The 22,384-nt window shown below is 45.2% G+C and overlaps 1 long non-coding RNA gene across 1 annotated transcript; it reads right to left on the minus strand.

Moving 5' to 3' along the window:
* Nucleotides 1-6,663: 6,663 nt before the first annotated feature.
* LOC123488927 lies at nucleotides 6,664-17,388 on the minus strand. Its single transcript, XR_006660342.1, has 3 exons — nucleotides 17,346-17,388; nucleotides 11,904-11,991; nucleotides 6,664-6,704 (listed from the first exon to the last, which is right to left on the minus strand). It is a non-coding gene; the product is annotated as an uncharacterized LOC123488927 (long non-coding RNA).
* Nucleotides 17,389-22,384: the final 4,996 nt, after the last annotated feature.

Below are 22,384 nucleotides of genomic sequence, written 5' to 3' on the forward strand. Positions count from 1 at the left end.
TGTAGCAAAATTTGAAATTGTTTTTTTTTTTACATTTGATAAAAGTAGAGACTCAGCTAGAAAAAGGTATATCATACACTACAGTTGAGGAACAATGGGAAAGTAATTTTGCTTTGAAAGATGATAAACTTGTAACCTCATGTTTGAGAAAATGGCCTTTGAATGTTTTGGTTCACATACTGGAGAGCTCTTCTTTATCTACAGTGGTGTTACTTTGGCAGATAATGTCACCCATCTAAATAAATAGTATATATATATAGTTAACTAAATGTATGGTGTTTTTGGTTTATGTCAGTTTCATTGTTTGTTATGCTATACATTGTTATTTTATGGTCGTAAGTGGTAAAATGAACTAGAAAATGTCATATTTTGCAATTCTGAGTAATTATTACTTTAGTAAGGATATTCTTTATTCAGTAGTACTGCAGTTGCTAAATATTTCCAATAGATGGCAGCATAAGACCACGAATGACATTTCAGAAGGTTAGTTTGGTTTTCTCCCTGGATACACCACCACTCCCCCTCACAGGAAAACTCCTGCACACGCTTTTTACTGTCCCTTTCCACACTGTTAATGCAAGAGGAACGACTGAAAAAGCATTTAACAGATTACTGTGAAATAATATAATGATGATTCATGTTTATTATTAGCTGTTTTTATGCTCATGTTTTGAAATTATACTTCATTACTATAACGATTATCAATAAGCCTGAACATTAATTTAGTCACCTCTGGTCGAGAAAACGTATTTTCCTAGTACATTAATTGTCAGATTCATCAACCAGCAGCAAGCACTCTGCCTTCTAGCACAAGCGAGGGGCATGTTGAGGTACATTTGCTAACTGGGAGGGTTGCACGATCTAATTTATTGGTGGGCTGGAAGACGCAGTCTTGTCTTATCTATTCCGAGGTTGTTTAATCGTAATATTAGATATTAAAAAATTAATGTATACTAGGGTTGAGGTTGGAGCATCTGACTAGTGATTATTTACCCGGGGTTCAACACCTGCTATAGTCACTATTGAATTGCTCTTCCAAAAGCATCACAGGCCTAATACGAGATATATAGCTAGCTAAAGTAATGAGTGACCATTTCAGAAAATCATGGGACATATAGTATTTGGTTGCTTGCTATTTTATGTCAATCATATTGCTGCTTGTAGCCTATAACTGATGCTTCGTGGTCTTATGCTGCCATCTATTGGAAATATTTAGCTATTAAAAGTTATTAATTCACGTACAGACGTTGGTGAGGCAGCTGAGAAATAAAGTGTATTAGATCAGTCTCAAACCTGCCCCACGCCAATTGCTGGACTTTCACACAGAGGTTATTAGGTCACCCAATTCAAACCACATTTGAAAAATAAAACAAATTTGTCTTAGTTATCAAGTGTTCTGTCTTGCTATTATACATATAATAAAAGAACAACAAAATAATTAAAACACTATTTAATACTATAATTGTATTTATTAAGATAATGTTATTACTAAAATAGTTTCTAAAAGTGTTCTAGGCTACCCTACCCTAGAATTAGGGGTTACGGCAAAAATAGGTTATAAGTAGGGTAAGAGTTTCTGTATAGCACCTTGTGACATCTGCTGGTGTAAAAAGGGATTTATAAATAAATTTGATTGATTGTTAGGTTTAGGGTTTTTATGGCAAAAAACTGTATGGGTTTATAGCACTCTTGTGCCTCCCTTTGGCCATCTGTGGGTACTACATAACTAATTCATTAAATTTTTCACATTTACATTTTACATATTTAGCAGACGCTCTTATCCAGAGCGACTTACAGTTAGTGAGTGCATACATTTATTTATACTGGCCCCCCGTGGGAAACGAACCCACAACCCTGGCGTTGCAAGCGCCATGTTGTACCAACTGAGCTATATGACACTTGCTAGGCTCATAATCTGAGATAGCAACTGCGTCAGATCTACAAATCCATTAGCTAGACCACCCGATTAGACAACAATCACCCCATTATACCCATTTGGTTTGCAACTCAGAGAACCTGCGCAGCATTCGCTCAATTTGATGCCTACGAACGAAGATTTCGATGAATATCAAATTACCCAGCAGCCATTTAGAAACAACAAGTCATCAGAAAAATTGTTATTTCTTAATTAAAAAAATGTCTTCTGGCTGTTTAAATCTGTCATATCTTGAAAAAGAGGACAGGGACATGCGTTTTGTTTAGATTGTACACTTTTTTCTTAAAACAAATATGTTTAACCATGACCAGAAAATGTTTAACGTTTGATGGCTTTGCGCCAGACAACACCTCTTAGACTGTGGCTCACCACAACATGTACTCAGGTTAACATTGAGCGCGCTCACCATGTAACCGTAACCTTGGTAATAATAAGTTACCTGAGGTAAACCTACAGGGTTAACGCTTGCCAAGTAGCTGTAACCTTGTTAACAAAAAATTACCTGAGGTATACCTACAGGGTTAACACTCACCAAGTATCCATAACCTTGTAAATAATAGGTTACCTGAGGTAAACCTACAGGGTTAATGCTCACCAAGTATCCATAACCTTGTAAATAATAAGTTACCTGAAGTAAACCTACAGGGTTAACGCAGGCAGGTCTCATTGATAACAATAGAATGTTCTGAAGGCGAGTCGGTGTCACGGAGCTCAATAGAACTAATAGGAGCTGGCAGGGTGAAAAATGCCCAAACATAAGGCCTGTTTTTTCGCGATTACTTCATAACCAGGGACAGAAGGTAATATTATGAAACTGGGCTCCATGGCGGATGCAATGAACTAATTTTAACAGAAATAAACGTTGTAAAAAATGTAACTTGAGGCGCCCGAAAATAATATTCAAAAGGTTCAGTCCTTGGACACAGAGGGGTTAAACACCAAAGTTACCGTCCATCTAGTGAAGAGGCGAACCGGACAGAGGGATGGTAGGTAGCCAGCATCCGTCAACCAGAGAGGGAGAAGCCCTCCACAGTATTTAACAGGTGGAAGAAACAACCCGGGAGCTCCATCGGTCCACAAGAAATGCAGGCAGCCGGTGATGATGTAGTGGTAGCTAGGATAACTAGGATGCTGCTGGTAGAGTAGCTAGCTTAGCTAGCTGTACCGACTAGCTTGGCTAACTAGCAGTTCGTTCGTCTGTCCCTCGAGGATGATGACGAATCCGGTGAACCACAAGATGAAACAAGGATAGCGAGTGAAAAGGATCTGGCTACACTCATACTGTCACTGACCATTACGCAAAAAAGCAAATTGAACAATAAATTTCGGTGTCTCAACACTGTAACAAACTCCGTCGTTGTTCCCCAAGATCACCTCAGACCACTCTGCGCGTAACTGGACAATATGCTTGGAGCCAAACCGGACGTGGACGCGGGCAGTTCTGTACGTGGACGCAGACAGTTCCAGAACGCGGACATGAACAGAGCCACACAATAAACTAAACCCAGTCTTAACAGTGGGTTACATTAGTAATGCTATTTTATTTATTTTTATATGTAAAACAAACATTCAACGTTTTTTAAATAACAATATTTTGAGATCTGGGCCCATATCCACAAAGTATCTCTGAGTAGAAAATTGGTCGTATAAGTGCTGAGAATTAAGACATTTTACTCTTATGGGTATAAACGAATGCATAGCATTTTGTCTTCGGTTTGGCAGATTAACTCATGCTTATTTCTGAAGATAAACTCAGGTTTTCGCCCAGCGGCTAAGGAGTTGGAGCAGTGGCAGGAGTTGGACCTATGGCAGAAAGGAATCACGGGCCGGGCGCTGGAAAAAGCGGGCGGGTTTGATCTGACCACTGGAGGGCTGCTGGGTTCACATCCTCAAAACATTCACCTTTCGTTGATCAGAACTCTAGAGGTTCTTCTTCACTGAACCCAAAAATATATCTAACTTTTAGTGGTTCCATATATTAAGGAAGTGATAGAAGCCTTTTTGGTTCTATAAGGAACCTTCTTTTCTAAGTGTATAATAAACACGTTTTTTCTTTTGATTATTTAATTACCTACATCATGTTATTTCAAGTTATCCCTTTGGAGCGCAACATCACGTTGTTAAAAAATAATCCTAAATTGGCCATGGCTATAAATTGGGCAATTGAAGGCATCTAGGGCGAAATATGTGTTCGATGAAAATGAACATTGTATGCAAAGTTGTATGCAACATTATTGGCAAGGGACTTGATGCCTACGATGTCAAAGCTATTTAGAGTTGTTAAACGGGTGTGAAGAGTGTGTTGGTATAACGGTAATATTGTCAAAATTCCGCTTGTAACAACCATCAGAATTGGTTAAAGAAATATGCATTCCATTATATTAGGCAATAATGAAGAGTAGGAGTGTTCGTGTCGTGACAATTCTATCAAATGTCTTCCATTGCAACGAGTCCAGTCAGGGTGCTGCAGAACCCCTGCAGTACCTCCGCTGACCCCGGATTGGGAACTCTTGATTTAGCAGATGCTCTTATCCAGAGTGATTTACATTAAGTGCATTCATCTTAAGATAGCTATTTATTTTGTAAATAAACTTAATAAATTCTTCATAAAATCTCACCTCTTAGCTTTGGTGTCATGTTTCCCAGAGAGACACATTTTAAACCACGGACCCCTAAACAGAGATGCAGCATGTTGGTTGTGGTGAACACAGTAACTAAACAGAGATGCAGCATGTTGGTTGTGGTGAACACAGTGACTAAACAGAGATGCAGCATGTTGGTTGTGGTGAACACAGTGACTAAACAGAGATGCAGCATGTTGGTTGTGGTGAACACAGTAACTAAACAGAGATGCAGCATGTTGGTTGTGGTGAACACAGTAACTAAACAGAGATGCAGCATGTTGGTTGTGGTGAACACAGTAACTAAACAGAGATGCAGCATGTTGGTTGTGGTGAACACAGTAACTAAACAGAGATGCAGCATGTTGGTTGTGGTGAACACAGTAACTAAACAGAGATGCAGCATGTTGGTTGTGGTGAACACAGTAACTAAACAGAGATGCAGCATGTTGGTTGTGGTGAACACAGTAACTAAACAGAGATGCAGCATGTTGGTTGTGGTGAACACAGTAACTAAACAGAGATGCAGCATGTTGGTTGTGGTGAACACAGTAACTAAACAGAGATGCAGCATGTTGGTTGTGGTGAACACAGTAACTAAACAGAGATGCAGCATGTTGGTTGTGGTGAACACAGTAACTAAACAGAGATGCAGCATGTTGGTTGTGGTGAACACAGTAACTAAACAGAGATGCAGCATGTTGGTTGTGGTGAACACAGTAACTAAACAGAGATGTAGCATGTTGGTTGTGGTGAACACAGTAACTAAACAGAGATGCAGCATGTTGGTTGTGGTGAACACAGTAACTAAACAGAGATGCAGCATGTTGGTTGTGGTGAACACAGTGACTAAACAGAGATGCAGCATGTTGGTTGTGGTGAACACAGTAACTAAACAGAGATGCAGCATGTTGGTTGTGGTGAACACAGTGACTAAACAGAGATGCAGCATGTTGGTTGTGGTGAACACAGTAACTAAACAGAGATGCAGCATGTTGGTTGTGGTGAACACAGTAACTAAACAGAGATGCAGCATGTTGGTTGTGGTGAACACAGTAACTAAACAGAGATGCAGCATGTTGGTTGTGGTGAACACAGTAACTAAACAGAGATGCAGCATGTTGGTTGTGGTGAACACAGTAACTAAACAGAGATGCAGCATGTTGGTTGTGGTGAACACAGTAACTAAACAGAGATGCAGCATGTTGGTTGTGGTGAACACAGTGACTAAACAGAGATGCAGCATGTTGGTTGTGGTGAACACAGTAACTAAACAGAGATGCAGCATGTTGGTTGTGGTGAACACAGTAACTAAACAGAGATGCAGCATGTTGGTTGTGGTGAACACAGTAACTAAACAGAGATGCAGCATGTTGGTTGTGGTGAACACAGTAACTAAACAGAGATGCAGCATGTTGGTTGTGGTGAACACAGTAACTAAACAGAGATGCAGCATGTTGGTTGTGGTGAACACAGTAACTAAACAGAGATGCAGCATGTTGGTTGTGGTGAACACAGTAACTAAACAGAGATGCAGCATGTTGGTTGTGGTGAACACAGTAACAACTCATTCTAGAATGTCCATTGTACTCTTTTATTCATCATCTCTTAGAAATCTAAAATCTATTAATTACAATTCTGAGATCAGTAACGCTTTGAACACAACAACTGAGTTATTGCATTTACACCAGAAGTACATTCATTTCCAATGGAACGCTGCGTTAGCCTTGAAGCATTACGTTGCAGAGGCAGTTGCAGTGCATTCTGTGTGGTGCATAAATTGGATTAATCGAACGTATGCGTCAAACTGTATGCGTAAACAGGTTGACAGAAATGGTAGCAGAAGGTGAATGTTTAACTTTTGTTGCACAAATATTTAGATGATGCTGCATACTATTTTGCGCAATGACGCAGTCGGTGTGTTCAAACCGTAATATTGAAGGTACCCACAAGCAATAATTTCTGATGAAAAAACGAATGTGAAAAAATTGTGGACATATAGTTTTGGAAATGTAATTAATAATGCTTAAACAAAACTGTAATCTCACCTCTTAGTTTTGGTGTCATGTTCCCCAGAGAGACTCATTTTGGAGGCAGGGACCCCCTCCTCTCTCTCCCCAGAGAGACTCATTTTAGACCACTGACCCCTAAACAGAGATGCAGCATGTTGGTTGTGGTGAACACAGTGACAACTCATTCTAGAATGTCAATTGTTCTCTTTTACTCATGATCTCTTAGAAATAAAACATTTACTAACAGACATATCTTAAACAGTCGGGTGATTTAATTTAATCACATGAACATTGTTACGTTCCTCAACAAGAAATAAAACATTGTCTCTCAAACAGAAGAAGGAACTAACAAAGAGTCACTAACAACAACCAAAACGAAACAGGTGGTTTTAGGAGGGGTTCTGAAAGACACTCATGGGGGTGTCCACTAGTGGTGGGAATCAGAGGCTTTCTGAATGCTTTGGGGCTTTCACCAAATTGTGTCGAAAATGCCATTGATAGATTTGAGTGCTAATAAACAACCTTTCCAACAAGTCAGTTCGTCAAATTCCTACCCTACTAGAGCAGCCCCAGTCAACTGTAAGTGCTGTTATTGTGAAGTGGAAACATCTAGGAGCAACAACTGCTCAACCGTGAAGTGGTAGGCCACACAAGCTCACAGAAATATTAATATCATGAATTGAACTGCTTTGCCATGAACAGATCTGTGAGGTCTTAACTTAAAGGTACTATATAGACTTTATGGTCATTTAAATGGGGTTGAACATTCATCCCATCAGATTGTGTAAAGGATTTTATGAGTTCAGAAAAATACTGACTTGGAAGCATCTCTCTGACCTCACCCTGCTGAAACACACTCAAGTAAAGACCACATAGCTACAGTTATATGCTTTTCTGTTTTTACCCACTTTTACAGCCAATGTGTGCACTGGCATCCATATGAATCAGTGGAAAATACAGACTAGTTAGCCATCTCCCAATAGATGGACCCCAAGCAGAACTTTCAGCAATGCAGCATCTTCAGTAAGTGAGTATTCCAGACACTCCCTTCTTATGAACCAGTTGCTATTAAATGAAGGTTTTTGGACAGAAAACCTGCGACTACGGTAGGATTCTAGGCTAATCTGGGCTGGCACCTCTGTTCCAAGATAGTCAGGAACAGTCGGAGGTGGAGGGGGCTGTGGAGCCATTATCCTGGCGGTGCTTGTGGAAGGGTGGGTAGGCTCTGCACACGGAGCTAACTGGAGCTCGGCAGCATCATCACTGTTGGGCTTGCCGGCGGCCTCGCTGGTTTGATGATGCTGCTGCTGCTCATCACTCTCCTTTGGCTTTGTTTGGCTACTTTTTGTCCATTGTCTGAAGAAGCCTATTGTGGTGAAACTTCAGGAGTACGTTTTTTTTGTTGTTGAAACTTTTAAATGAGCCACATGGATGCTAACTGGGGACTCAGCTAAAACTAGACAAATACACATTTTTATTTGGGTATTTTTGGGGACCAAATAAATGTATACCAACAGTGGACAATTCCCAGCAAAAGCATGGAGCTCCAACTCTCTAGTGGAGAATTAAGGGAGTATTCCCCTTGGAGAATCCAGAGTGGCTCACTGAAGAAAAACATATTGGAGAATAACAACAATCTCAATCTGATGCTTTAAAAAAATAAGGGGAATTCCTCTGAAAATCAGGAACACCATTCTTCCTCCTGCCCCACCTATTGTCCCTGTATGAATATTAGTTGGCATCTAATTGAAGAACATACTGCTTTATAGATCCCAGCCTGACAAACAATTGTTTGGGCCTTACTTTGAGCACTTTGCACTGTGCCTCCATTGAGTCTCCATGTGTCAAGCAGTACAGAGAAACGCCCTCTAGATGACAGCAGAGGCCTGCTCTTGGATCTACCCTGTCTAACCACCAGTTTAGTGACCTTGTTCCATCAATATGTCCATACTACTTCACAACCGATTTGAGGTCTTGACCAGCAACGTCCCATTGGGCTCAACCAAGCCGAGAGTGAGGTTCTAGAAAGAGGACTGACTTTCATACCAACTCCTAAACAGGTGGACTGCGGGGAGCTCCGGAGGGATCTACACTTCCATCATAGAAGATTGAAGTTATTAGATCATTTTGATTATGAAACAGATTTTCCTCATATACTATTTCCAAACCCCTCACATTGGGAACCTCAGTTGGAGTCAGTGTCAGAAACTATACAGACTGTTATACGTAGGGATGTGGCTTCCTTTTCCCAATTCAGAACCAGACCTGTATATCAGCTCAACCTTACACATCTTTCTAAAAATCAAGCTCTAGAAACATTGAACATCAGAATATAGTGATTAAACCAGCAGATAAGGGGGCTCAGATTGTTGTAATGGATAAAGTGAATATCTTCTTGAAGCCAATAGACAATAGGATAATGGTAAACACTATGTTCCATTGTCCCACTCAACACAACCGGAAAACACAAAGATGAATCCAGGAGATAGTGAGTAAACTATATGAGGATAAGTACATTACAGATAAACAGATGGTCTATCTTTTTGGGGCAGATTCTCCAAGGCCTAGGCAGTTTTACTTACTGCCTAAAATACATATCTCCTGAGACGTTGCGGTTCCTTACGGCTGACCAATAGTAAGCGATTGTGTCTCAGAATCTTCCTGTATTGCTGATTATATTAACTTTTATATCAACCCTCTATCCCAGAAACACCCCAGGTATGTTAAGGATAGTTATGAATGCAGGGTTTATTATTATTGTATTACTCTTTATATTAACTTAGCTACTGACTTGTTCTATCAATCAATCAATCAATTTTATTTTATATAGCCCTTCGTACATCAGCTAATATCTCGAAGTGCTGTACAGAAACCCAGCCTAAAACCCCAAACAGCTAGTAATGCAGGTGTAGAAGCACGGTGGCTAGGAAAAACTCCCTAGAAAGGCCAAAACCTAGGAAGAAACCTAGAGAGGAACCAGGCTATGAGGGGTGGCCAGTCCTCTTCTGGCTGTGCCGGGTGGAGATTATAACAGAACTATGCCAAGATGTTCAAAAATGTTCATAAGTGACAAGCATGGTCAAATAATAATCAGGAATAAATCTCAGTTGGCTTTTCATAGCCGATCATTAAGAGTTGAAAACAGCAGGTCTGGGACAGGTAGGGGTTCCATAACCGCAGGCAGAACAGTTGAAACTGGAATAGCAGCAAGGCCAGGCGGACTGGGGACAGCAAGGAGTCACCACGGCCGGTAGTCCCGACGTATGGTCCTAGGGCTCAGGTCCTCTCTCAGTTGGCTTTTCATAGCCGATCATTAAGAGTTGAAAACAGCAGGTCTGGGACAGGTAGGGGTTTCGTAACCGCAGGCAGAACAGTTGAAACTGGAATAGCAGCAAGGCCAGGCGGACTGGGGACAGCAAGGTGTTCTATTGTTGTTGTCAAGAGGTTAACCTGCTAGTCAACATTTCATTGCACTGTTAACTCCATGTATATGACAAATAAACCACCTTGAACTTAGAAGGGAAGGGGGAGGGCAGCCAGAAAGGGAGGGGAAAATTACAGTATGTGTCCTCAAATGTTATGTCATCTAAACATCTCACATTATCTGGTAGAACTGACAAATGAAATGAATCATAGAGGTCTCATAACTTATTCCATTCTACAGGTCCATTGTTTTGTCTCATGTCTCTTTATATTCATATACCCTGGGGACCATGTAGCTGTATTGAAATCACATTGTTTTATAACCTTCTTTGTTGCTCAGTGGTACTTCAATTGGCCGGACCATGCCCAATTATTTCACACGGTAATGCTCCAGCATCCACTCAGAGCTTATGCATCTAATGCATTCCTCAAATACTGCAGAGTTGTTGAGCATGTCCCTGAGATCGTCATGTTCAACCACGTTTATTTGCTTATTTGTAAGATGAAACCTGAGAGGATCACTGTAGTGTGTCATAAATGCATCAAAAATGGTTCTGAGGTCCTCAACAATGCTATTCTGTACCGTAGCTGGGATGCTGAATCCTGATTTTCAAAATTAAAAGACAGATATTGATTTTGAGACCTTCAATTAGCTGCTCAGTGTTGGTCTCTGTGGCTTGAACATATTCAGCCTCTGGCAGACTCTCTACATCACTCATGTCATCTTCAATGGGATCAGTCCCAGTCTCAAATTCATCATGAGGGCAATTCTCATCTAAGTTGGGGCTTAAAAGCTCTGTGGTTTTGGTAGATGTGTGACCGATAGGCGCTGAAACATCTATTTGTTTTCCCACACCCATTAAGTCCACAGGTAATTAGAAATGTGGTTCATGCTGGTGATAGAGGCCAATATGTGTGAGTCGTCTGGACACAGTGAAAGTATGCTCGTTGCAAATTGGACAATTGAAGAGAGTTGGCATTCTTCAGAAAGATTGTGAACCTTGGAATGATGGGATGGAATCATGGAGATCATTGATACTCAGCCACTTGCAGACATCATCAAGGGACCAGTCTTCCACAGCCACACTCAAATTAAAGTTGACACATAGCGCAAAAGTGAAATGTATTAGTGTTGAGGCTAAAACAAAACCTATCCCACTCTTTCCAGACAACCACCTTTCCTCCTAATTTGTATTTATGGTTGTTCCATAACGAAGCAGAGCTTGTCAGGAAAGGTGAGGATGTCTGTCTCTTATAATAAGGGATTCTGCAGTCCCACATTTAAGTGTTGACTCAGATAATATGATGCTCCAAATGGGGCATTAAGTTCTTCTTCCATGTCAACCCAAATTGACCTATTAGAGTTCTCAATAAAGAGCCTATTTGGGCAGTTATAAAGGCTTCTTGCTATAATTACATGTTAGGGAGCTTTAATCCTCCCTTCTAAGTCTTTACCTGTAATCTAGCTTGGTTCATCCTGGCCGTTTTAATAGTCCAAATGAATCATTTTGTATATGGTGTTAAATGTGTAGGCAGGTATGGACAGTGGAACATGCTGATGACGTAATTCAGTTTAGGAGCTTTAACCATCTTCATAACATGTGGTCTACCCCACAATGAGATGTATAGCTTGTCCCAGTTCTTCAATTGGAGTTGAATTTTGTTCAAACACTGTATTGATTGATTGATTGATTGACTGCAAATACATTCATTCACCATTCAGTTAGTGTTGGAAAAGATGAAGGAATGACATAAAACACACTATAATCACACTGTATTGATTGATTGATTGATTGAGTCACTGTAAATACATTCATTCACCATTCAGTTAGTATTGGATTGACAAAGGAGAAACACAGAACACACTATAATCACACTTCAAATACATACAAATACTTTATAGAGGCTAACCTGTTAGTAGATCCATAGTGAGCTTTAAACGTTGTCTTGCTTTGGTCTGAAATACAGAGGACAGAACAATCCGCCCCAATACACCAACCTGAAAGACATCAATTAGACACAAACACAACATAAACAACATGAGTATTCAATATCAAATGCATCTAGCTAATCTGATCTGTTTTATGTATTCTTCTTTTTGTCAAGTCGAACATAATCTACATTGGGTCATCTTGTAACGATCCCGGCAGTCTGAGTCGGGTCCTGTCTGTGGACTAGTTTTTCTGTTCGTGATCTCCAGTTTCCCGAGGGTTCTGGAACGCTCCGGGGAGCTCTCTTGATTTCCGCACCTGCATCCCATCAGCAATCTGCACACCTGGTCCTGATCATCACCCTTCTTAGGCTCTGGCCTAACATCCATTCCCTGCCGGATCGTTAGCCATTAACATCATTCTCCCGGAACCTTCACCCAACCCCTGCCGTGCCATCAGTTCATCTGCTACTTCACCACCACCTACTCATCTCCGCCACCCGCTCCGCCTACTGGACTATTCTGCATCTTTTTCCTGTAAATAAACACTCTCATTCGTTCAACTCACCTTGTCCTGGTCTGCTTCTGGGTTCGGTCTTAGAGAACCGTGACAGAACGATCCGGCCATTAATGAACCCAGCGGACCTGGACTCTGTTCGCCATGCCATTACCCATCAGGAGAAGATGTTGGGCCATCATAGCACGGTACTACAGGAGATCGCGTTGTCAGTTCGGAACCTTTCTACCGGTCTGACGGAGGTCCAGAACCAACGCAAGTCTCCGGTGGAGGATCCACTACCGGTTTCATCCATCTCGCCTGCCGCTTCTGGAGCTGTGTCCTTCCGTGAGCCCAAGGTTCCGACGCCGGATAAATATGAGGGGGAGCTGGGAAGATGCCGTTCCTTCCTTATGCAGTGTGGATTAGTGTTCGATCTACAGCCCTACTCTTATGCCACAGACAAGGCTAGGATAGCCTTTGTGATTGAGTTGCTGCGTGGTCGAGCGCTGGAGTGGGCTTCAGCCGTTTGGGAACGACAGGATCCCTGCATGGCGTCATACCAGGGGTTCACGGCCGAGATGAGGAAGCTCTTCGACCATTCCGTCCGAGGGAGGGACGCAGCTAGGCGCCTGTTTTCGCTTCGCCAAGGAACTCGCAGCGTGGCCGACTTCGTGATCGAGTTCAAGACGTTGGCTGTGGAGAGTGGGTGGAATGAGGAGTCTCTGCAAGCGGCCTTTTACCAGGGTCTGTCGGAGCAGCTCAAGGATGAGTTGATCTCCTATCCGGAGCCTAGTGACCTGGACAGCTTGGTAGCCTTGTCTATTCGGGTGGATAATCGAGTCCGAGAGCGAAGGAGGGAGAAGCAATGGGGTCCGTCCAATCGATCAGCTTCTCAGTTCCCAGTCGGGTCGGGTGGTGGACCAGAACACGTCGATCATTCTCCACCACAAAGGATTATTGGAGAGGTTCTCTCTCCCGATTCTGAACCCATGCAAGTGGGGCGGCACGGGTTAACCAAGGAGGAGCGTCAACATAGACGTAAGACCAACTGTTGCCTCTACTGTGGTAGCTCGGGACATTACATCTCCACTTGTTCCCGGCGGTCGTCAAACTGCCCGGCTCGCTAAAGTTGGGAGGACTTTTAGCGAGCCAGTTTCAACCTCTCAGTACCTCTGTCAGACCCCGTTTCCCGGCTACCCTTGTGAACAGGAATCAGAGCTTAGCGATTAACGCTTTGTCGATTCAGGTGCCGATGGAAGCTTTCTTGATGCCGAGTTGGTGGAACAGCTGGGGCTTTCCAAGGAGCAATTGCCGGAAGCCATTGAAGCGACCACTCTGAACGGCAGTAGTCTGGCACGTATCCACGATGAGGACTGAACCGGTTAAGATGCTGTTGTCGGGGAATCATTCGGAGATGATTTCATTCTTCATTCTGCCGTCTTCCCATGTTCCTCTAGTCCTTGGATACCCCTGGCTGAAGGGAACACAATCCCACGTTCGATTGGGTGACGGGCAAGGTAACGAGTTGGAGCCTTGATTGTCATGCTAACTGTCTCAAGACTGCCTGTCCCCATTCGGTTCCCAGTCAGGTGATTGAGGCTAAACCCCCAGATTTGTCCCTGGTTCCCGAGACATATCACGATTTGGGGGAAGTGTTCAGTAAGCAGAAGGCTCTGTCACTCCCCTCCCCCACCGACCATATGATTGTGCCATCAACCTGTTCCCTGGAGCTGTCTACCCCAAGGGAAGGTTATACAGTATCTCCCGCCCTGAACGTGAGGCTTTGGAGACCTACATCAAGGAGTCCCTAGCTGCTGGTCTCGTTCGTCCTCGTCATCACCCCTGGGGGCAGGATTCTTCTTTGTGGGTAAGAAGGATGGCTCTCTTCGACCGTGTATTGATTATCGGGGGTTGAATGACATCACGGTCAAGAACAAGTATCCCCTGCCCTTGATGAGTTCTGCCTTCGACTCCTTACAGGGTGCTACGGTGTTCACCAAGCTAGACCTACGCAATGCGTATCACATGGTCCGGATCAGAGAGGGAGACGAGTGGTTGACGGGTTTCAATACACCGATGGGTCACTTCGAGTATCAGGTGATGCCGTTTGGACTGACCAATGCTCCAGCGGTATTCCAGAGTATGGTGAACGACGTCCTGAGAGATATGATCGGTCTCTTTGTGTTTGTTTACCTGGATGACATTCTGATCTTCTCGAAGGAACCTTCCGACCACGTCCAGCATGTCCGGCAGGTTCTGCAGCGATTGTTGGAGAATCGCCTGTTCGTGAAGGCCGAGAAGTGCGAGTTTCACGCCCACACGACATCCTTTCTCGGGTACATCATCTCCAGGGGAGAGATTAGGATGGACCAGGAGAAGGTTAGAGCGGTTCTGGAATGGGCCCAGCCCGGTACGAGATTGCAGCTCCAGAGATTTTTGGGGTTTGCGAATTTCTACCGCAGATTCATCCGGGATTACAGCCGTGTGGCCGCTCCGTTAACGGCCTTGACTTCCAGTATCAGGAGCTTCAAGTGGAATCCGGAGGCGGATCGAGCGTTTCTGGATTTGAAGAGGCGATTCACCAACGCACCGATTCTCTCTCAACCGGACACGGACCGTCAGTTCGTGCGTTGAAGTGGACGCGTCCGATGTGGGAGTTGGCGCCATCCTGTCGCAGCGATGCTCCACGGACAGTAAACTCCATCCCTGCGCCTACTACTCTCGTCGCCTTTCGCCTGCGGAGAGGAATTACGATGTGGGTAACCGGGAGCTTCTCGCGGTGAAACTTGCCTTGGAGGAGTGGCGCCACTGGTTGGAGGGGGCGGAGCAGCCGTTTATTGTCTGGACTGACCACAAGAATCTTGCTTACGTGCAATCGGCTAGAGCGTCTCAACTCCCGTCAGGCCAGGTGGTCGTTGTTTTTCGGACGATTCAATTTTTCCCTGACGTTCCGACCTGGATCTAAGAACGGCAAGGCGGACGCCTTGTCTCGGATGTTCTCCAAGACGGAGGAGAGTGGGTCCAAGACCGAGACAATTCTCCCCCGGAACTGCGTCGTGGGAGCTGTTAGGTGGAAGATTGAGGAGGAGGTGATGGCGGCTCTTCGGACGCAGCCCGGTCCCGGTAACGGTCCATCCGGTCGGTTGTTTGTGCCTGAGTCGGTTCGTCCTGCGGTCCTCAAATGGTCCCACGCCAGCAAGATGGCTTGTCACCCTGGCGTGGCTCGGACGATGGCGTTTCTTCGCAGACGTTTTTGGTGGCCTGCCATGGCCGAGGATACTCGGGGGTTATGTTGCTGCCTGTCCAGTGTGTGCGCAGAATAAGAGTACCAATCGGCCCAGCTCTGGACTACTTCACCCCCTTCCTATTCCCCGGCGACCATGGTCGCATCTGGCCCTGGACTTTGTCACTGGGTTGCCCGCTTCTGAGGGGAACACGGTCGTTCTGACTATCGTGGACAGATTCAGCAAGTTCGCCCACTTTGTGCCTATTGCCAAGCTTCCCTCTGCCTCGGAGACGTCCGAGATCCTGGTTAGGGGAGGTTTTCAGGGTCCACGGGTTGCCCAGTGATATCGTTTCCGACCGTGGCCCTCAGTTTACCTCTGCTGTCTGGAAGTCCTTCTGTTTGGCCATTGGAGCTACAGTCAGTCTCACATCTGGTTTTCACCCCCAATCTAATGGTCAGGCGGAGAGAGCCAACCAGAAGATGGAATCCACGCTACGCTGCCTGGCCTCTTCCAACCCCACCTCCTGGGTCTCTCAGTTGCCTTGGGTTGAGTATGCCCACAATACTCTCCCTACATCTGCCACTGGGATGTCTCCCTTCCAGTGCCTGTATGGCTACCAACCTCCCTTGTTCCCTTCTCAGGAGAAGGAGCTCTCAGTGCCTTCTGTTCAGGCCCATATTCGTCGTTGCCACCGGACCTGGCATCGGGCCAGAAAGGCACTCCTTAGAGTTTCGGACCGGTATCAGCTCCAGGCGAATCGTCGCCGGATCCCCGCTCCCACCTACACCATCGGAGATAGGGTCTGGTTGGCCACACGGGATCTTCCTTTACGGACTGAGTCTAGGAAGTTGTTACCGAAGTTCATTGGTCCGTTTGTGGTGGAGAAGGTGATCAATCCGGTGGCAGTTCGACTCAAACTCCCGAGGACGCTCAGAGTCCATCCCACCTTTCATGTCTCCTGCCTCAAGCCTGTTTTCCTCAGTCCTCTGTTGCCTCCTCCGCCTCCTCCTCCTCCTCCTCGGATGATCGGAGGTGGTCCTGCCTACACGGTGCGACGCATCATGGATTCCAGACGGCGGGGCCGGGGTTTCCAGTATCTCGTGGACTGGGAGGGGTATGGTCCTGAAGAGAGGAGTTGGATTCCGCGGCGACAGATCCTAGATGCTGACCTCATCCGTGACTTCTACCGCCTCCATCCTGGCGCTCCGGGAGTCCGCCCGGTGGCGTTCGTCGGAGGGGGGTACTGTAACGATCCCGGCAGTCTGAGTCGGGTCCTGTCTGTGGACTAGTTTTTCTGTTCGTGATCTCCAGTTTCCCGAGGGTTCTGGAACGCTCCGGGGGAGCTCTCTTGATTTCCGCACCTGCATCCCATCAGCAATCTGCACACCTGGTCCTGATCATCACCCTTCTTAGGCTCTGGCCTAACATCCATTCCCTGCCGGATCGTTAGCCATTAACATCATTCTCCCGGAACCTTCACCCAACCCCTGCCGTGCCATCAGTTCATCTGCTACTTCACCACCACCTACTCATCTCCGCCACCCGCTCCGCCTACTGGACTATTCTGCATCTTTTTCCTGTAAATAAACACTCTCATTCGTTCAACTCACCTTGTCCTGGTCTGCTTCTGGGTTCGGTCTTAGAGAACCGTGACACATCTGTGTGTGTGTGTGTGTGTGTGTGTGTGTGTGTGCTACCTGTTCGTGGTGGTTGATACATTTTTCTATCCGAGCTCACAGCTCCCAAACTCTCCACCACTTAACTGGACAGGGGCAGGATAAGCCAGGTACTAAAGGGAGGAGGATGGAAGGAGATGGTGAGAAAGTATATCATGGGTTTAAATGACTACAATTTCTCAATATTGAGTCTAGCTAGCTAAAGTTAGCTAACGTTACAGTAACTTTAACTAGCTAGCTACTGTAGCTAACGTTAGCTAAAACGTACCAACATTTATACAACAATTACCAGCTAACATTACAGGCTATGTAGCTTGGCTAGCTGATGAAAAACCAAGAGTACATTACATGATGTATTGTTTTTAAGTTATTTGATAGTAGTTTGATGAATTATTATCTTAGCTAGCGAATAGCTAAGGTTCACTCACCTTTCACGTCAATCCGTTGCAAGTCATCTCTTATTGGTCGCGTCTCTCCAACCATCCGCGCGCTTCCCGCTTCCAGTTGTCTTTTGACCAACGGTCTCAATTTGAATTCTACGCTCGCGCGCCCTTTACTCACGAGGGCGCTGCTGGTTCCAAAACGAACCCCTCTTTTGAAAAGGCTTCTTCAAAGAACCCCTGAAGTCTACAACGGTTCAACAACGAGCTGATGGCAGAGTATAGGCTTGGAAATTAATCTTAAGGTATATTTTTACCTTATATTATCCTAAAGGATCCTACAGGAAGCTTTTCTTTTAAGAGTGCACTTTTACTCATTTATCTGCAAAACCATGCCTTCCGAGTTGTAAAGGGGTGGCCAGCCACATAATTAGTTTTAAAAGTCTACCATGACAACAACTATCCCATTGACTATATCCAGTAATAGTTTCTTATTGTTCTAGTTAAGATCTCACAACACAGTTAGGCTACTACAATTAAGGCATAAGCCATAAGTATATATCATTTGAAAATGCAGTGAAAATTGGCTTGAACTTGTCGTGTAATAACAATTTTGAAAAACACTAAAAAGGCTATGTATTCTCCCAAGGTCAATACTTCAAAAAATAATGAATCATAAAATGTTTGTCCGCTGTAGTTGCGTGTCTTTCTTTTTTTTGCTGAAATCCATACATTTTTTTTGCAACTGTGTCATTTGAATATCCAATGACTTAGACCAAGGGCTCCAAATACTCGTTTGTTTCTGTATGATATGTTGGATTAAGGAATAAAGACAGACACCAATGTTCAGTTCAATAGCCTTGTTAAGCCTTGTACAAATCCCACGCGTGGAGTCTGGGGAACAGTCCAACTAGTCGATTACCTATCAACTAGACTCCGTAACATCATCCTTTTCAATAGAAAGTGCAAACATAACGGCATAACATTGCGTTCTTAACAGTCAAGTCATAACAATTGAAAAGCATGACATTTTCTTTTTACTTCAGCTGTCATCTTCCTTTTTTAATTTTTTTTTTTAATTTTTGAAATATTTTTTTAAATTAACAGACAACAAGTTAAGTCTCTTGCTTACAGAGTAAGCCTGTCCGGTGGCTTGCACAGCCGACCCACCCGTGAGTAAGTATTGGCTCTGACAGGGGTAGGATTAGGGCCACGAGCTGGAGAGTTTGGTGGGGTAGAAGCTTCACCTTCAGTTGGCTCATGTCTCAATTCTGCACCCCTTACCCTTAGGCCTGGACTGTGATCCAGCTCATCTAAGTGAGTGTATGGCATGTTCTGGTTTGTCTGCTCTGCTACGCGCAGATCCACCCGATTGCGACGATAGAGGGAGCCACCAACATCCACCAGGTAAGAACGTGGTGCAACTCTCTGTAGGCATGTGCCCAGCCTCCAAAGTCCTGTGTGGTCTCCCGGCAGCGGTTTCATCCTTATAGTTTCACCCACCTCCAGCTCTGGTAGGTCTCGAGCAGTCCGGTCGTAGAAGCACTTAGCGAGCTGCTTTCTGTGACGCAGTTTGTCCGTGACGCCAACCATGACGCAGGGCTCAAGTAGCTTGTTAGCTACGGGGATAGTAGTCTTCAGACGTCTGGACAGAAGGCGTTGTGCTGGGCTGCTGTCCATGTTTTCGGTGGGTGTGTTCCTCCACTGTAAGATCGCTTTCCATGGGTCGTTGCTGTCGCGCAAGGCCCTGCTTAACAGGTTTTTTGCAATCTTGACAGCTGATTCTGCCTTGCCATTTGCTTTTGGGTGTCTTGGAGAGGAGGTCACGTGGTCAAACTCCCATTCTGAGGCGAAACGCTTGAACTGTGCAGTGAATTGTGGGCCATTGTCCGTGATTACCTTGTCAGGCTGACCTTGCCTTGCAAACTGCGCCTTGCAGCGCTTTATGACCGTCTCTGCGGACAAGTCAGGGAGCAGTTCAATTTCCCAAAAGTCAGAGTAATGATCAACGAGGAGAAGATAGTCCTTTTGTCTGTGGCTGAATAAGTCCATGCTGATGATTTGCCAGGCCCTTGTGGGCAGTTCGTGTGACATCATGGTTTCCTTTTGCTGTTCATGAGCGTACTCGTTGCATGTGGTACAGTTGCTGACAAAGTCTTTAATTTCTGCTTGCATGTTTGGCCAGTATAATGTTTCACGAGCCTGACGGTAGCATGCGTCACCTCCAACGTGACTGGAGTGTATGCGGGTAAGCATCTCTGGACGTAGTGATTTGGGAATAATGACCTTCTGACCTCTGAACAAGACGCCATTTTGCACACTGATCTCATCTCGAAAGGTCCAGTATTCTCTCACTGTGAAAGGTGTCTCCTCTTTCAGATATGGCCAACCTGCGAGAGCCATGGACTTCAGTGACTGTAGGTGTTCGTCCTTGTCTGTATGTTGCCTGATCTGGGCTAGGCGGTGATCTGTCACGTTTAAGTAGTCTGCCTGATTGATCTGTTGAACATCTTGTTGTTCCTGCTGTAGCGAACAGATGGCCTGCCGCTGATAGGCAGTGCCTCTACCTGTACATTGTGCTGTTGCCCTGCTCAGTGTGTCGCTGATGTACATCTCAGGTCCTGGCTTGTAAATGACCTTCAGGCTGTAGTTTTGCAGAGTCAGGAGCATACTTTGAAGCCTCTTGGGCGCGTTGAGGAGAGGTTTATTGAATATGGCAATGAGTGGTTTGTGGTCAGTTTCAGCGGTGACCAGCTCTCGACCATATAAGTAGTGATGGAATCGCTGGCAGGAGAAGACGATGCTGAGGCACTCTTTCTCAATTTGTGCATAGTTTTGTTCGGTGGGGGTGAGCGCTCTCGAGGCAAACGCACCGGGCTGGCCTTCCTGCATAAGGCAGCATCCAAGTCCCCCTTTGGCTAGAGTCGCTCTGGATTGTGACAGGCTTCGTGACGTCGTAGTAGCGCAACACTGGCATGGATGAAGCCAGAGATTTCATCTCCTGCACTGCGGCCTCGTGCTTGGGTAGCCAGTGCCATGGTGTGTCTTTGTCCAGCAACCGGCGCAGAGGCTCACAGACTGCTGATAGGTGTGGCATGAACTTTGCAAGATAGTTTGCAAAGCCGATGAGACGCTGTACTCCTTTTGCATCAGACGGGTTTGGCATGTCGAGGATCGCTTGGACCTTGTCTGGGTCCGGCTTCAGGCCTTTTGCCGAGAGAATGTGGCCATGGAAGTGGACGTCTTTCACCTTGAACTGCAGCTTCTTCAGGCCAAGACGAAGCTTAACTGATCGGCAGCGCTCCATCAGTGCCAGGAGCTTCACATCGTGGTCGCGTTCTGCTTCTTCGTCTGTTACACCACAGCCTACGATCAGGATATCATCGGCGATGGGTTCAATGCCCTTGAGCCCAGCCAGTAACTCGTGCTGCTTGCGTTGGTATACCTCAGGCGCCACTGAGACACCAAACGGGAGCTTGAGCCAGCGTTTCCGACCCCAGGGGGTCCAGAAGGTAGTCATGAAGCTGCTTTCTTCGTCCAGCTTGCATTGAAGGAATGCATCTCGGGCATCCACCAAGGTGAAAATCCTGGCCTTGGGAAGCTTATAGAGGACATCCTCTAGTGTCGGCATGATGTAGTGGGATCGTTTCAGTGCTTGGTTCAGATGCTTTGGGTCGATGCAGACCCTCAGCTTCTCTGGTTTTTCACTATGACCATATTGCTGATCCAGTCAGTTGGTTCAGTCACAGATGTCATGTGGCCATCGGCCTCATACTTGTCCAGCTGGGCCTTCACAGCCACTTTCATTGCAATGGGCACATTGCGAGGAGCACACTGGACTGGAGTAATGCTCTCATCCACTTCAAAGTGTACCTCCCCAGGCACTGATTCAACGGGCATGTTGAATACATCGTCATATCTGCTGAGTAGTTGTTCTTTGGACAGGGGTCCATGCTGGACATGATCCACAATGTGCAGGTCATTTGGTACAGTGAACTGCATCAGTCCCAGGCGTTCGCATGTAGAGCCTGAGAGGAGAGGATTTTGACTGGTTTTCACAATCTCGAACTCCAGCTTGTGTTTGCGTCCCCGAATAACACATTCGGTCTCAAAGGTGCCCATAGAGCTCATTAGTTCTCCTGAGTACAGCTTTAGTCTAGTATCGCTGGGAAATAGATGTGTGTCAGGTGCCAGATTGATTTTGTCTTTGTAGCTCATTACGTTGCATGTAGCACCCGAATCCAGTTGACATTGTTGTTGCTTGTTGTGTAATCGTAGTGTCACAAACCATTTCTTCCCTCTTGAGTGTACAGCCCCAATGGATTCATGCATGTAAATGTCACTTTCACTGTTCAGCTCTGAACATTGAGTAACATCATCAACACAGTGAATCTTGCCCTCACTCACCCTTCTTTTGCTTTTGAGACACACTTTTGCAAAGTGATTATTAGTTCCACAAGCTCTGCATGGTTTTCCATAGGCCGGGCAGTGCTCTTTGCCACGTGTGTGTGTATTCCCACAGTATTTACATGCTACGGGGCTCTCTGTGTTCACCGTTCGTGGTGAATTACTCTGCCTCGATTGGTTTTGTCTGAATGTCTGCCTAGCAACAGCGTGAACAGTATCAACGTCGGAGCGTGGGGTTTCCGTTTCCATTGCTCTCATTCTCATGTCAGTGAC

The sequence above is a fragment of the Coregonus clupeaformis genome, unplaced genomic scaffold, assembly GCF_020615455.1.
Source record: "Coregonus clupeaformis isolate EN_2021a unplaced genomic scaffold, ASM2061545v1 scaf2595, whole genome shotgun sequence".
NCBI lineage: Eukaryota > Metazoa > Chordata > Actinopteri > Salmoniformes > Salmonidae > Coregonus > Coregonus clupeaformis.